The sequence below is a fragment of the Sphaerodactylus townsendi genome, linkage group LG11, assembly GCF_021028975.2.
Source record: "Sphaerodactylus townsendi isolate TG3544 linkage group LG11, MPM_Stown_v2.3, whole genome shotgun sequence".
NCBI classification, from domain to species: domain Eukaryota; kingdom Metazoa; phylum Chordata; class Lepidosauria; order Squamata; family Sphaerodactylidae; genus Sphaerodactylus; species Sphaerodactylus townsendi.
In genome coordinates, this window is record NC_059435.1 from 59,566,532 (window position 1) to 59,579,833 (window position 13,302).

Sequence of the window (13,302 nt, forward strand, 5' to 3'; positions counted from 1 at the left end):
AGAAGTATTATGTAACTTGCATCCACTTCCCGGAAGCTGCCATGCCGGTTGCAGGAAGTAGGCAGCCTGCTTGTACCAATCAATAAGCTCGTTTTTGTCTCGCTGAACCTCCCCAATTAATTCCCACCGCTGTAACTTTATTTATTGTCTCTGTCTCAACTTTTGGCTTCAAACACATATCCCTGAATCTGACCGAATGTACAGTAATGGCCTCTTTAATCCTCTTCCCCTTTAATCCTGTCACAACAACATAAGGTCAACTTTAAAAAAAATTATATTTCTTTGTTTGAGACATTTATTAGCTGCCTTTCTCCCTTGCAAAACTCCAAGCTACTTACAATACAATATACAATGTTTGTATGTTGTTTTCATTTGTTATATCTCTGTCTACACAGTCCCTTCATTCTGCTTTCTCCAGAAAGGGAATAACAAAGCTGTTGGTGCCCAGCTATAGAGGACAACCTACAAATTTATGTTACCATTAGGCCTGCCATTAATGGTGGCCAATAACCTTTGTGTGGCATTTAGGACTTCTAGCCAATGGAGGGCAGCGGTGAATGCATTTAATCACTCTGGCTGTTGTTATTAATTAGACATATGTATTTATTTTAAAATGACAACTTAATGCAGTTATGTTGGCCTTTGTTTACTGAGCATCTAAAGAACAGAACACACTTCTACCCAATATGGCAAAAACAAGTTTGCGCTGGCTGGTTTTGTGTCATAGATGTGCTTTGAAGTAAGACAGAGTTGCCAACTCTAGTTTGGGAAATTCTTGCCGACTTTGTGATGGTGCCTGGGTTGGGTGGAAGCTGGGAAGGGAGCTCATCAAAAATATGAATCCATGTAATTCACTTTCTGAAGCTGCCATTTCGTCGAGGGGAACTGATCCCTACAGTCTGGAAATCAGTTGTAATTTCAGGCCAACTCCAGGCCCCACCTTGAGGTTGGTAATCCTCATAGATACCCCTCTGATGATGCCAGCCACAGATGCAGGCAAAATGCTGGAACAAGATCCACCAGACCATGCCCACACAGCCCGGAAAACCCACCACAACCAGTATGGTTAGTTTGATTAAAGTATGATTTTCTGTTGCATCTGAATCAAGACATTGACTCAAGTGAGTTAATTTGTATTAATACATTTTATGGGTTCTGGAACAGCTAAAATATGACTTGCAAAGTATGCCTTCATTTTGCTATTTTGTGGAATTAGGTTATGGTTCAGAGAGTTCCATAAATATTCCTCTTTAAGAATGCAGAGAGGGTAATTTATATATTTATGTAGTTCCATTTCCAATACACCCCTTCCCTAAGGCTTGGAGCAGGCTACAGTTTTAAAACAACACAACTACTATGTAGATAAAAATCAGACTGGAAACAGAATTTGTATTAAAAGCTTAATCCTGCCCTCCATATGTAAAACAAGGCTTTATGCTGTTTCTAAAAAATATTCAGCCTTAGGATTGGGTGAGGTGGACTTCAACATCACATTGTGAAGAAAAAGTTCACATGAATGATGATTTGTTCCGGGGGAGGGTAGAATAACAATCCAATAATAAATAAAAAATAAAAAAATGTATAGATAGTTTAATATAAGAACATAAGAACATAAGAACAAGCCAGCTGGATCAGACCAAAGTCCATCTAGTCCAGCTCTCTGCTACTCGCAGTGGCCCACCAGGTGCCTTTGGGAGCTCACATGCAGGATGTGAAAGCAATGGCCTTCTGCGGCTATTGCTCCCGAGCACCTGGACTGTTAAGGCATTTGCAATCTCAGATCAAGGAGGATCAAGATTGGTAGCCATAAATCGACTTCTCCTCCATAAATCTGTCCAAGCCCCTTTTAAAGCTATCCAGGTTAGTGGCCATCACCACCTCCTGTGGCAGCATATTCCAAACACCAATCACACGTTGCGTGAAGAAGTGTTTCCTTTTATTAGTCCTAATTCTTCCCCCCAGCATTTTCAGTGAATGCCCCCTGGTTCTAGTATTGTGAGAAAGAGAGAAAAATTTCTCTCTGTCAACATTTTCTACCCCATGCATAATTTTGTAGACTTCAATCATATCTCCCCTCAGCCGCCTCCACTGCAAACTAAAGAGTCCCAAACGATGCAGCCTCTCCTCATAGGGAAGGTGCTCCAGTCCCTCAATCATCCTTGTTGCCCTTCTCTGCACTTTTTCTATCTCCTCAATATCCTTTTTTTGAGATCGTGACCAGAACTGGACACAGTACTCCAAGTGCGGTCGCACCACTGCTTTATATAAGGGCATGACAATCTTTGCAGTTTTATTATCAATTCCTTTTCTAATGATCCCCAGCATAGAGTTTGCCTTTTTTACAGCTGCCATGCATTGAGTTGACATTCCCATGGAACTATCAACTAAGACGCCTAAATCCTTTTCCTGGTCTGTGAGTGATAGCACTGACCCCTGTAGCATGTATGTGAAGTTTGGATTTTTTGCCCCTATGTGCATCACTTTACATTTTGCTACATTGAACTGCATTTGCCATTTCTGGGCCCACTCACCTAATTTATCAAGGTCCGCTTGGAGCTCTTCGCAATCCTTTGTGGTTCTCACCACCCTACATAATTTGGTATCATCTGCAAACTTGGCCACCACGCTACCCACCCCTACTTCCAGGTCATTTATGAATAGGTTAAAGAGCACTGGTCCCAAAACGGATCCTTAGGGGACACCACTCCCGACATCTCTCCATTGTGAGAACTTCCCATTTACACCCACTCTTTGTTTCCTGTTTCTCAACCAGTTTTTAATCCATAGGAGGACTTCCCCTCTTATTCCTTGATTGCTGAGTTTTCTCAACAGTCTCTGGTGAGGAACTTTGTCAAAAGCCTTTTGGAAATCCAAGTAGACAATGTCCACTGGTTTCCCCTTATCCACATGTCTGTTTACACCCTCAAAGAACTCTAGTAAGTTTGTAAGACAGGATTTGCCTCTGCAAAAGCCATGCTGACTCTTTCTCAGCAGGTCTTGCTTTTCTACATGTTTTATAATTTTATCTTTAATGATAGATTCTACTAATTTACCAGGAACAGATGTCAAACTGACTGGCCTGTAATTTCCCGGGTCCCCCCTAGATCCTTTCTTAAAGATTGGTGTGACATTGGCCATCTTCCAGTCTTCAGGGATGGAGCCTGATTTCAGGGATAAGTTGCATATTAAAGTGAGAAGATCAGCAATTTCATGCTTGAGCTCTTTAAGAACTCTAGGGTGAATGCAATCTGGGCCAGGGGATTTGGTAACATTTAGTTTATCAATGGCTGCCAGGGGATTTGGTAACATTTAGTTTATCAATGGCTGCCAGAACTTCTTCCTTGTCTACCACTATCCTCGCTAGTTCCTCGGATTCGCCTCCTAAGAAGCTTGGTTCAGGTGCAGGAATGTTCCTCACCTCCTCTTGGGTGAAGACAGATGCAAAGAATTCATTCAGCTTCTCTGCAATCTCCCTGCCATCTTTTAGCACACCCTTTGTTCCTTTGTCATCTAACGGGCCTACCGCTTCCCTTGCTGGCTTCCTGCTTTTGATGTACTTGAAGAACTGTTTGTTGCTGGTCTTGATGTTCGCAGCCATGCGTTCCTCATAATCCTTTTTTGCCTCCCTTACAGCTAACTTGCTTCTCTTTTGCCACCATTTGTGTTCCCTCTCATATTCTTCATCAGCCAAACTGGACTTCCATTTTCTAAAAGACATTTTCTTTTTTCTGATAATTTCCTCATCCTCTCTTGTTAACCATGGTGGCTTTCTTTTGGACTGGGTGCTGCCTTTTCTAACCTGTGGAACACATTCCAGCTGAGCTTTTATTACTGTGTTTTTAAATAACCTCCAAGCACCTTGGACAGTTTTGACTCTTTTGATTTTCCCTTTCAGCTTCCTGCGCACTATCCCCCTCATCTTTGAGAAATTTCCCTTTCTGAAGGCGAATGTAACTACATTAGTAGTTGCCACTTGTTCGCATGCTGAGATACTGAATCTGACAGCATTGTGGTCGCTGTTCCCTATCGGCTCAACAACACTGACTTCCTGCACCAGGTCCTGGGTCCCACATAGAATTAGATCTAGGATCACCTCCCCTGGTTGGTTCCACAACCATCTGCTCTAAGCCACAGTCATTTAGCATATCCAGGAATGCTCTCTCCTTACTATGACCTGAACATGCATTTTTCCAGTTTATATGGGGATAGTTAAAATCACCCATTACCACTACATTTTTGTTTTTGTTGGCCTCTCTAATTTCTTTTTCCATCTCAGAATCCTCTTGTGCACTTTGGTCAGGGGGACGATAATATATTCCTAATATTAAACTGTCCTTCACACCTGGTATTGATATCCACAATGATTCTGTAGGGGAACCAGCTCCCCTTGCATTGTCTATTTTATGTGATACTATGCTCTCTTTGATGTAAAGGGCAACTCCACCCCCAATGCGCCCTGTCCTATCCTTCCTATAGAGCCTGTAGCCTGGTATAACAGCATCCCACTGGTTCTCCTCATTCTACCATGTCTCTATAATGCCCACTATATCAAAGTCCTCCTTCAAAACTCTGTACTCTAGCTCCCCCATTTTAGGTCGAATGCTTCTACTATTAGCATAGAGACACCTGTATACCCTGTCTCTGTCCTTAACCTGGGATTTATGTGCTTTACCCTCAAGTCTTTTGTAGACACTATCCCTTGTCACATGCACATTGCTATGTTCCTCGCTTGTATGTGGTTGCTTTAGAAAAACCTCCCTCTCTGTCTGCATCCCCATAGATACTGTATTCCGAACCGAAGTCACCTCAGCTCCTGTCGGCTTTCCCACAGTGATCAGTTTAAAAGCTGTAATGTTTGCTGTTGGGTGGTGTCAGGGTCCCACCCCTCACATAAGTTTCTGTTTCCCACTGGGGGGGACAGCCTCCGCAACCCCTCTATATATACTGGAACTGAGGGCAAGAACCCTCAGTTCCAGCACCCTGTATCTAGGGCGAGATGTTTCAATAAAGTTCGTTCCCTTGTTTCAAAGTCGACTTCGTTTGAGTGTGTTCAGCCTTACAGGTAGTGCTTTCAGAATAGGAAAATGCCTATCATTTGGAACAGATACCACAGTCCTAGCAAAGGGAGTTCCCCTGTGACAGCAGTATTTGAAACAAATGTCCCAGCACAACAATGTGAGGTAAATTGGTCACACATTTTTATCTCACCCTTTCTTCAAAGGAGCTCAGAGTAGTGGGGATTCTGGGAACCTGTGACACATCTTATTATAGCAGCGTATCAATATAACAATATTCATTTGCTAATATTCTAAAAAATAAAAAAGGCTCTGGTGCCAGGTGGAAGCATTGGAGAAATGGCTACTATATCAGTAGGTAAATCCAAATTTTCACGCATACATGGGAGCCCCACAGGCTTTACAGCAATCCTTCCTAAACTTTATAATAAAGAAGATTGGAGAAAGACTGGAGAAAAACTGAGGGAACCCTGCTCAACTCTGAAGCTAACTAAGTAGCAGAGTTGAACCCTGCTCATTTCTGAAGCTAAGTTAGCAAGCTCTGGGTTGAGAAAGGTTTTGGGGATGGAGCCTGAGAAGGGTGGGGATTGGAGAGGGAAGGGACATCAGATGCCTACATGCCATAAAGCAGCCATTTTCTCCAGGGGCACTGATTGCTGTTGCCAGGAGATGAGGTGTAATCCCACATCTCCAGGCACCATCTGGAGGTTGGCAAGTTTAGTTGCCAGGTCTCCCCTGGCCACCAGTGAGTGTTGGAGGGTTGCCAGATCCATCTGGGAAACTCCTGGAGATTTGAAAGTGGAGCCTGGGAAAACAGGGACCTCAGTGGTGTGCATAGAGGCCACCCCCCAAAGCATTCATGGGAGAGGAGTTGTCATTCCAGGGATCCCCAGGTCCCACCTGGAGGTTGGCATCCCTACTAAGTGTCCTCAGCTTAAACTGTCTCACACGAGGGTATCACGAGGGATCAAATGGTGGAGAGAGGAAACCATACGTGATATCCTGAGCTCCTGGCAGAACGACCATGTATAAAATGTGACTGATAACACCAGACTGCTTATCTCAACTCTGAGAGACAGGAGGAATGAGCAGGGTCTACTGGGAGAGAAAGAATTTTTGGCTGAAGACAGGCAACAGTTCTTCCTCAAAGAATGTAAGTTCTCCACTCACACATCCCAGAAAAGTCTCTTTCAGGATATAATAATGCAAAATGGTACTCCAAGGGGTTCTTTCAAATTACATTTTTCCTAGGGTTGCTGATTTTCAGGTGGGTCAAACCTGTGCTTCACCGTCCCCAAAAACATAGTGATATAACAACACTTGTAAATCTTAATCTCATACAATCTCTCAAATAACCTTTTCTCTTTCGATTTTTCTAGATAATAGCCTAAGAAAACCAGCCCTTCTCCTTAATTTCAATAACTTTGCTTTCCCACACTATTTTGCATACTGAGCACATCCCCAACCCCACAACGATAATGACTAATGATAACTGGTTTAGTCTGTTGTTTAATCCTTTGATCAGCTCTAATCAATACATTTCCCAAAGAGGAAGTCTTCCTTAAACCCTCAAGGGGAGGAAGTTGACATCCTGGCAATTCCTGTATTATGGGCCAGTACTTATAGTTTTCTTGATGCCATCGCTCAATTCAGTGAAATCAAAGAATACACTGATCCTTTGTGGATTAGGTTTCAGTTTAGGTGTTAACAGAGGCATTCTCTCAACCAGCTCTGCCGTCATTCTAGTTTTTTTGATAACTGCCCAGGGATACCCTCTGTTAAGTCTTACCTTCACCTTGTGAGCTGCTTTCTTGTAATCCCTATCCCTAGATGAATTACATTTAGCTCTTCGGAAAACCCCATATGGCATGTTATATTTCAAATGATACGGGTCCAATGGAGATAGACATTACAATCAGTGTGTTTGTTATACAAGCGGACACCCAATTTGCCTTGTTTATTCACATTAACCAAGAGATCCAAAAACGAGAGTTGTATCTTGTTGCTCTGTACAGAATATTTAATGTTCTCGTGTAATGAGTTGAGCCATAGAACAAACGCACCCACTTTAGACATATCCTTAAAGACAAAAAACAGTCGATAAATGATAATCTCATGATAAAAACAGTCTATAAATGATAATCTCATGATAAAATGCATTCTACTGTGGATTATTAATACATTGTTCATCTAGCTTTGACATAAAAAGAAAGAGAAAAAGTTGCTGGGGAGATTGTATGAGAAGAAGAAGAAGAAGAAGAAGAAGAAGAAGAAGAAGAAGAAGAAGAAGAAGAAGAAGAAGAAGAAGAAGAAGAAGAAGGAGAAGAAGAAGAAGAAGGAGAAGAAGAAGGAGGAGGAGGAGGAGGGGAGGAGGGGGAGGAGGAGGAGGAGGAAGAAGAAGGAGGAGGAGGAGGAGGAGGAGGAGGAGTTTGGATTTATACTCCACCTTTCTCTCCTGTAAGGAGACTCAAGGTAGCTTACAAGCTCCTTTCCCTTCCTCTTCCCACAACAGACACCTTGAGAGGTAGGTGGGGCTGAGAGAGTTCTAAAGAACGGTGACTGGCCCAAGGTCACCCAGAAGGAATGTAGGAGTGCGGAAACACATTTGGTTCACCAGATAAGCCTCTGCCACTCAGGTGGAGTTACAAGTGCTGTTATACCTTTATTAATATTTGCAGGTGCTGTTACACCTTTATGCACTTGGTGAAGTGAGGCGTTGGTTTAACCATTAGGTGCAACTACCCCATTGTTTGATGGTTGACCTTCAGGTGGGGCTTAGAAATCTCCCAGAATATCAGCTGAGCTCCAGATTACAACCTTCAGTTTCCTTGGGGAAAATGACCGCTTGGGAGGGCAGACTCTGGGGCCTTGAACCCTGCTAAGATCCCTCCCCAGATTGTACCTTCAAATCTCCCGGAGTTTTCCAACTCAGAGTCATCATCATCATCATCATCATCATCATCATCATCATCATCATCATCATCATCATCATCATCATCATCATTTATTAGATTTAATATACCGCCCTATCCTCGAAGGGCTCAGTTGGCAATTCTAAAAGAAAGTTTCCTTACAGTGACATTTCCCCCTCAGGAATAGACATGAGGATTAAACCTTTAGAACTGTATTTACTGTATGATTTTTTTAAAATGTCTGGTACAGTGAATACTTTCATTTGCTCCTTGTTAAATGGGTTTTTTTTAAAAGCATGTATGTGGTTAGCTGGCTTTCCAGTTTTGCTGCCCAGTAAAACAGCTTTTCCTTATATAATTTTCATTTGTAACTGATAGTCTACATGTGTGCTTCCCGAAATCAAAATCCCTAAAAAGTTTTAAAGTATAAATTCTTTCAGCAATATGTAGAAATGAAAGCAATAAATACAGCCACTTCCTTTTTTTATGTGGGAAGTATCTGAAATGGCAGACAAAGTCCCACACAAAAATGTGATGTTAGATAAAGCCACTTTGAGCAGCTTTGCACAGAAAAGGGCAGTTTTCCTCAGTTCCTGATTTCTCTCACCATTTCTGAGAGATCCATGAAAAAGTAACACATCAGTCTGAAATTCTTCTCCAAAAGTCTCACATAAAATATTTTATTTCCTGTGGAAGGAGAAATATGTGTGTACTTATCTAAATACATACCCGATCCCTCTGCTCTCAATTAAGCAAAACACCACTGAAAATCTGGATTGGCACAGAAGGCAGAATATTTTTTGTATGGCGTTCATTCCTGCTTTGTTTTTTTCTTAGTTAAATACTGGAGGCTAGATTATATCACAGAGAAAGGGATGGCTGCTGTGTGGCGTAGAAACTGAATGAGTCAGTCTGAGATCTTCATAATGAGAAAGACTATTGTCATCAATGTCACAACAGAAGTTCAGAGATGTAGGTCATGACCCACAATCTCCGTAGCCCGCCGTTGCCTGAACGCCAGGGAACCACTGACTTCTACGGTCAAGTCAACAGTCATGTAGGACCCACACTTTCCTCAGTCATGCTGATAATGACTTGGGAAACATCAATTTATAAGCATAATTTTCATAATGACTTGGGAAACGTCAAGATGGGGATATGATCTGGATAGAAACGATTCAGTAGACACTCGCCGTCCCTCAGCTTTGCTGGTTAGGACAGGTTTTTGACATCGTCATCCCACTTCTAAAATCAAACACACATCTCGCATGTAACAGGCAATCTGGCCCCATGCCCAGTCAAATTAATTAATTTATTCACAGTATGTACGGATTACCTTCTCTAACTTTCAAGGCAGCACACACATACAACACAATGGACTGCAAATACATAAAACAATATGGCCGTCAATCCAGAGGTGGGATCCAGCAGGCTCTCACAGGTTCCCGAGAGCAGGTTGCTAATTATTTGTGTGTGCCGAGAGGGGGTTACTAATTGGTGATTTTGCCACGCGATTTTTGCCTTAGTTACGCCCCTCCTCTCAGCAGTAGCGCGCAGAACTTGAAGCAGTCTAGCAGGAGGTGCACCGGCGTGCGTGGCAGCCTGCACCTGCGTGCATTCGTTTCCCGCCCAAGGACCGGCACAGCGGCTGCGTCCTTGCCACAGCCCCACCCAGGAATGCCCTGCCCCAGAATGCCCGGCCACGCCCCCATCACGCCCCGCCCAGCCCCATTGGTGCTACGCCACTGTTTGAATCCCACCACCATGGGAACCTGTTACGAAAATTTTTGGATCCCACCACTGCGTCAATCAAAATCTAAAAACAACACACAAGTTAACAAATAGATTCCTGGTGCCAGATCTGTCCGCCACAGCAACCAACATGAACGGCAGCAACTGATGAGAACTGTTGCGGAAATAGAAATGGTGAGCCCATGCCTTGTTCCTCCCACAAGTTATCATAGCAACCTTCCCCACAGATCGGCCTGGATAAGAAGCCAGTGCCAAGAAGCAAGCTGCGGGTATTTGTGTTTGAAAAACACTTCCTCAAAAGGCTCGAAGGTCAAATCTGCTCAGCATAATTGTATTGGGTTACATTCAGTATTCAAAAATCTAGTGACATAAATGGTGACTAAAAACCTGCACTAAAAACCTGCCCGGGTTTTCCAGAGGAACTGATTTCTGTTGTCTAGGTATCAGGTGTAACTCCACGAAATCTCCAGACCCACCTGGAGGCTACAACCCATGATTCCCCCTTCTGGCCTTTCCTGACTGTGAGGGCAGCTTTAAAAAAAATCCACGGGAAATGCAGTTCATTTTACTCCTTAGGAAGGCAGTATGATGTCTGGGAGCAGATTCATTTTTTTATTTCTCTGTATTTTGGATTTTTTGGTAGAGAAAAGCTAATGTCCACCATGTAATTTTCAGACCCTGCTGAAGAGAAAATCAGGCTCCTCCTGAAGGGCTCTGCACTTCAGTCAATGAGTGCTCCTAACGCTAGAGGAGTCATTTGACACAGTCCAATCCTGTTAACATTTTAGGTGTCAGTGATCTTTTAGAAATGGAGAGCTAGACAGCTCTAATTTGCACAGTTCTGCTCTGTTGATTAATCTTGCTGGCTCAGCGGTGTGACTTTTACATCTGAAGCTGAGAAATCCTAAATACTGGGTGTCAACCATTCTGTTGCTATGCAAGGGAACTACAGAAAGTGGAAGAGAGGTGTGAAGCCAGAAAGTGGAAGAGACCTGTGAAGCCAATTTCTTCCTGTCTTAAAGGGACTGACCACATTGCTCTGATCACCTACTTGCTTCTAGACCCATTTCAAAGTGCTAATTATTACCTTGAAAGCCAGGGTGGCCACACCTCAGCCAGCAATCTCTAGGAGGAATTGGGGACAAGTCCTGCCATGCTACAGTTGTGCCCGTGTGCCTGTGTCACTTCTGGTAAAAACTGCAAGAGACATCATCACCCATTCCTGGAGTATTGCTCTTGCCTGGGCAGTACAGTATATGCACTCTTTCTCCTCCATGACCTGGTTATGGGGCCAACATTAATGCTTCATCCCTGTCCCCACCAATTAGCCCCAGCCCCTGGCCCTGCCCCTATGGCCAAAGCCATTATCTAAACGGGAAGAACCAAAGTCCCAGAAATAATGTTTTATCACAGTCACTGTACGCATAAGGGTCTTAAAGTGGAAGTGCTACAATTCCGGATTCCACCTGTTAATGCAGACTCTTGAATCCCAAGCAAAAAAGGGAGAATCTCATGGTAGCCACATGCCAACCAAGGCAGAGGTCTCCTGAATTGTTGCGAGTGTAGGCAATATGATATAGCAATGTGTAGCAGCATAGAATTCCAATCCATCCATCCAGAATGTATTTTGTGATAGTCCGCATTTTTGGGAAATCCCTTCCTCAGTTGCATCCCTGTTACCTTGTACAGGCGCCCTTTAGACCCCTTCCTTTTGAATCACCATTCAGAATCAGACTCCATAAAATGGAGGTGCCACTTGGCCCAGCGAGTGATCCTTCAACAATTCCTGTGCCCACTAGGTGGCACTAAAGGGCACCAGAGGCTGAAATTTAGAACAGGGTTGCAATGGCCATTAAGTCTGTCTATGCCCTTACCGTATTTGGAGTAAGCTGCTCAAAGTCCCAAGCAAGCATACCTAGGTAGGCTTATGTTAGTCGAGACTGGCTCTTCTCAGCCGTGTCATTAGCCTTGACGTGCTGGCCCAGTTCCAGAAATGGTAATTACAATCTCCTCAGCTGCCCTAAATCCCCCCTTGTGGTTTCAGCAGTATGTGCGATCCTTTGCTTCGTACCATGATGGTAGACTGTTGCCCTGCTTTTCACTAAAGAGATCCCGGTCCTTCAGGGGTGGGACAAATTATGCCTCTTGCTGACTGGCTTTCATATGGCAGTTATTTATAGGTCTGGGGTTTGTTCTAAACTAAGTTAAGCCCCGGTGGTTTTCTTTCAAAGGATGGGTTCAAGTTGATTCTTGGCTTCTGTTCCAATTTTAATTTTCCTTCTGTCTCAAATTCAGGGCCGGGGTATGTTTTATTTTCAAAAAGTGGCATTCATCTCAAAAAGACAGAGAGAGGGTTGTTAGTGGTGGCTTCTAACCATTGCCTCTGAGGTGTTATATACAGAAGACTGAAACTATATCTGCATGAAATATAATGGCACCAGGTATAAATTATTATAACCCTAGGATCTAAACACAAATGTTCCAAACCAGTTTTACAAGGCACTTATTTCACCTTTAATTGTCCCTGTAATTATTTCTAGCATAGATGCTTGTGTTCAGACATGTTAGTTGCTTCCTTTTTCTTGTATGCTGCCTACATTTTCATCTGGAAATCTGTCTTTTTAAGGGCCAGTTCACACAACTAAAGGGACTAATGCCACTGGGCTCTAGTCTTTTAGCTGGCTTTTACTGGATCCATTTTATTCTAGAGCTCACTCCAACACTTTCTTGTTGATCAGATTTGGTGTTATTGGCTCCATGGATACACAGAAAGATAGCCTCCCACTGTCTATATATAGGGAAGGCTTCTCGTCAGAAGTCCATGCTTGCCTGCATACACATCGGTTTAGGTCTCTGTTTGCCTGGCTGTCTGTCAGGGTCACACCTTTGTATATCTTTAGTATAATGTCACTATTGCTGTTTGAATTGGATTCACTGCATCCTGTCTTGACCTTGTAGTCGACCCACGTGGTCAGCGCAAGAACGAGACGAGACGCGGAGATAACATCTGGTGGAGATCGCCAGCAGCGGGAGCGCGGAGGTCCGTGTTCCTAGCGAATCTCCCGCGTGCTGGTTCCTGGCACCTTTTATTGTGATTCTATCGGGGGCGTGTAGAGGGGAGGAACGGAGGGAGTTCCGGGAGGTCGGGAGATCATCATGTGATGCATGATCTCACCTGGCTACGTCGCGGAGAGGGCGTAAAGCGTCTGAGCATAATCCTCACCTGCGGGCCAGACCCTTGTCCCTGCCCCCGGTGACTGAGCCCCACACTTCATGACCCGTGACCCATAGGGGGATGAGGTGAAGTGCGGTCTCGACCAGAAGGCATTAGGTCGCTGGTGTGCCAACGTTTCACCACGGTGCTGCTGGGTCAGCAGTGCATTACTACATCTCCTCCTTTTTACGTTTTAAGAGGAAGGCGAAATGCAGGGAAGGCGATTTAGGGGGCGGCTTGTCTCCTCCGGCTGTTTGGTCGAGTTGACCGAGCTGCTTGTGCAACATTAGAACTTGGTTGCAGGGCAGGGGAAAGTCGAGGGGCTTCTTACACAGGTTACAGGCAATATTAGATACACATTGAACGAAACAGGACCCGGCGATGGAGGCATACAATCAAACGACTGCAG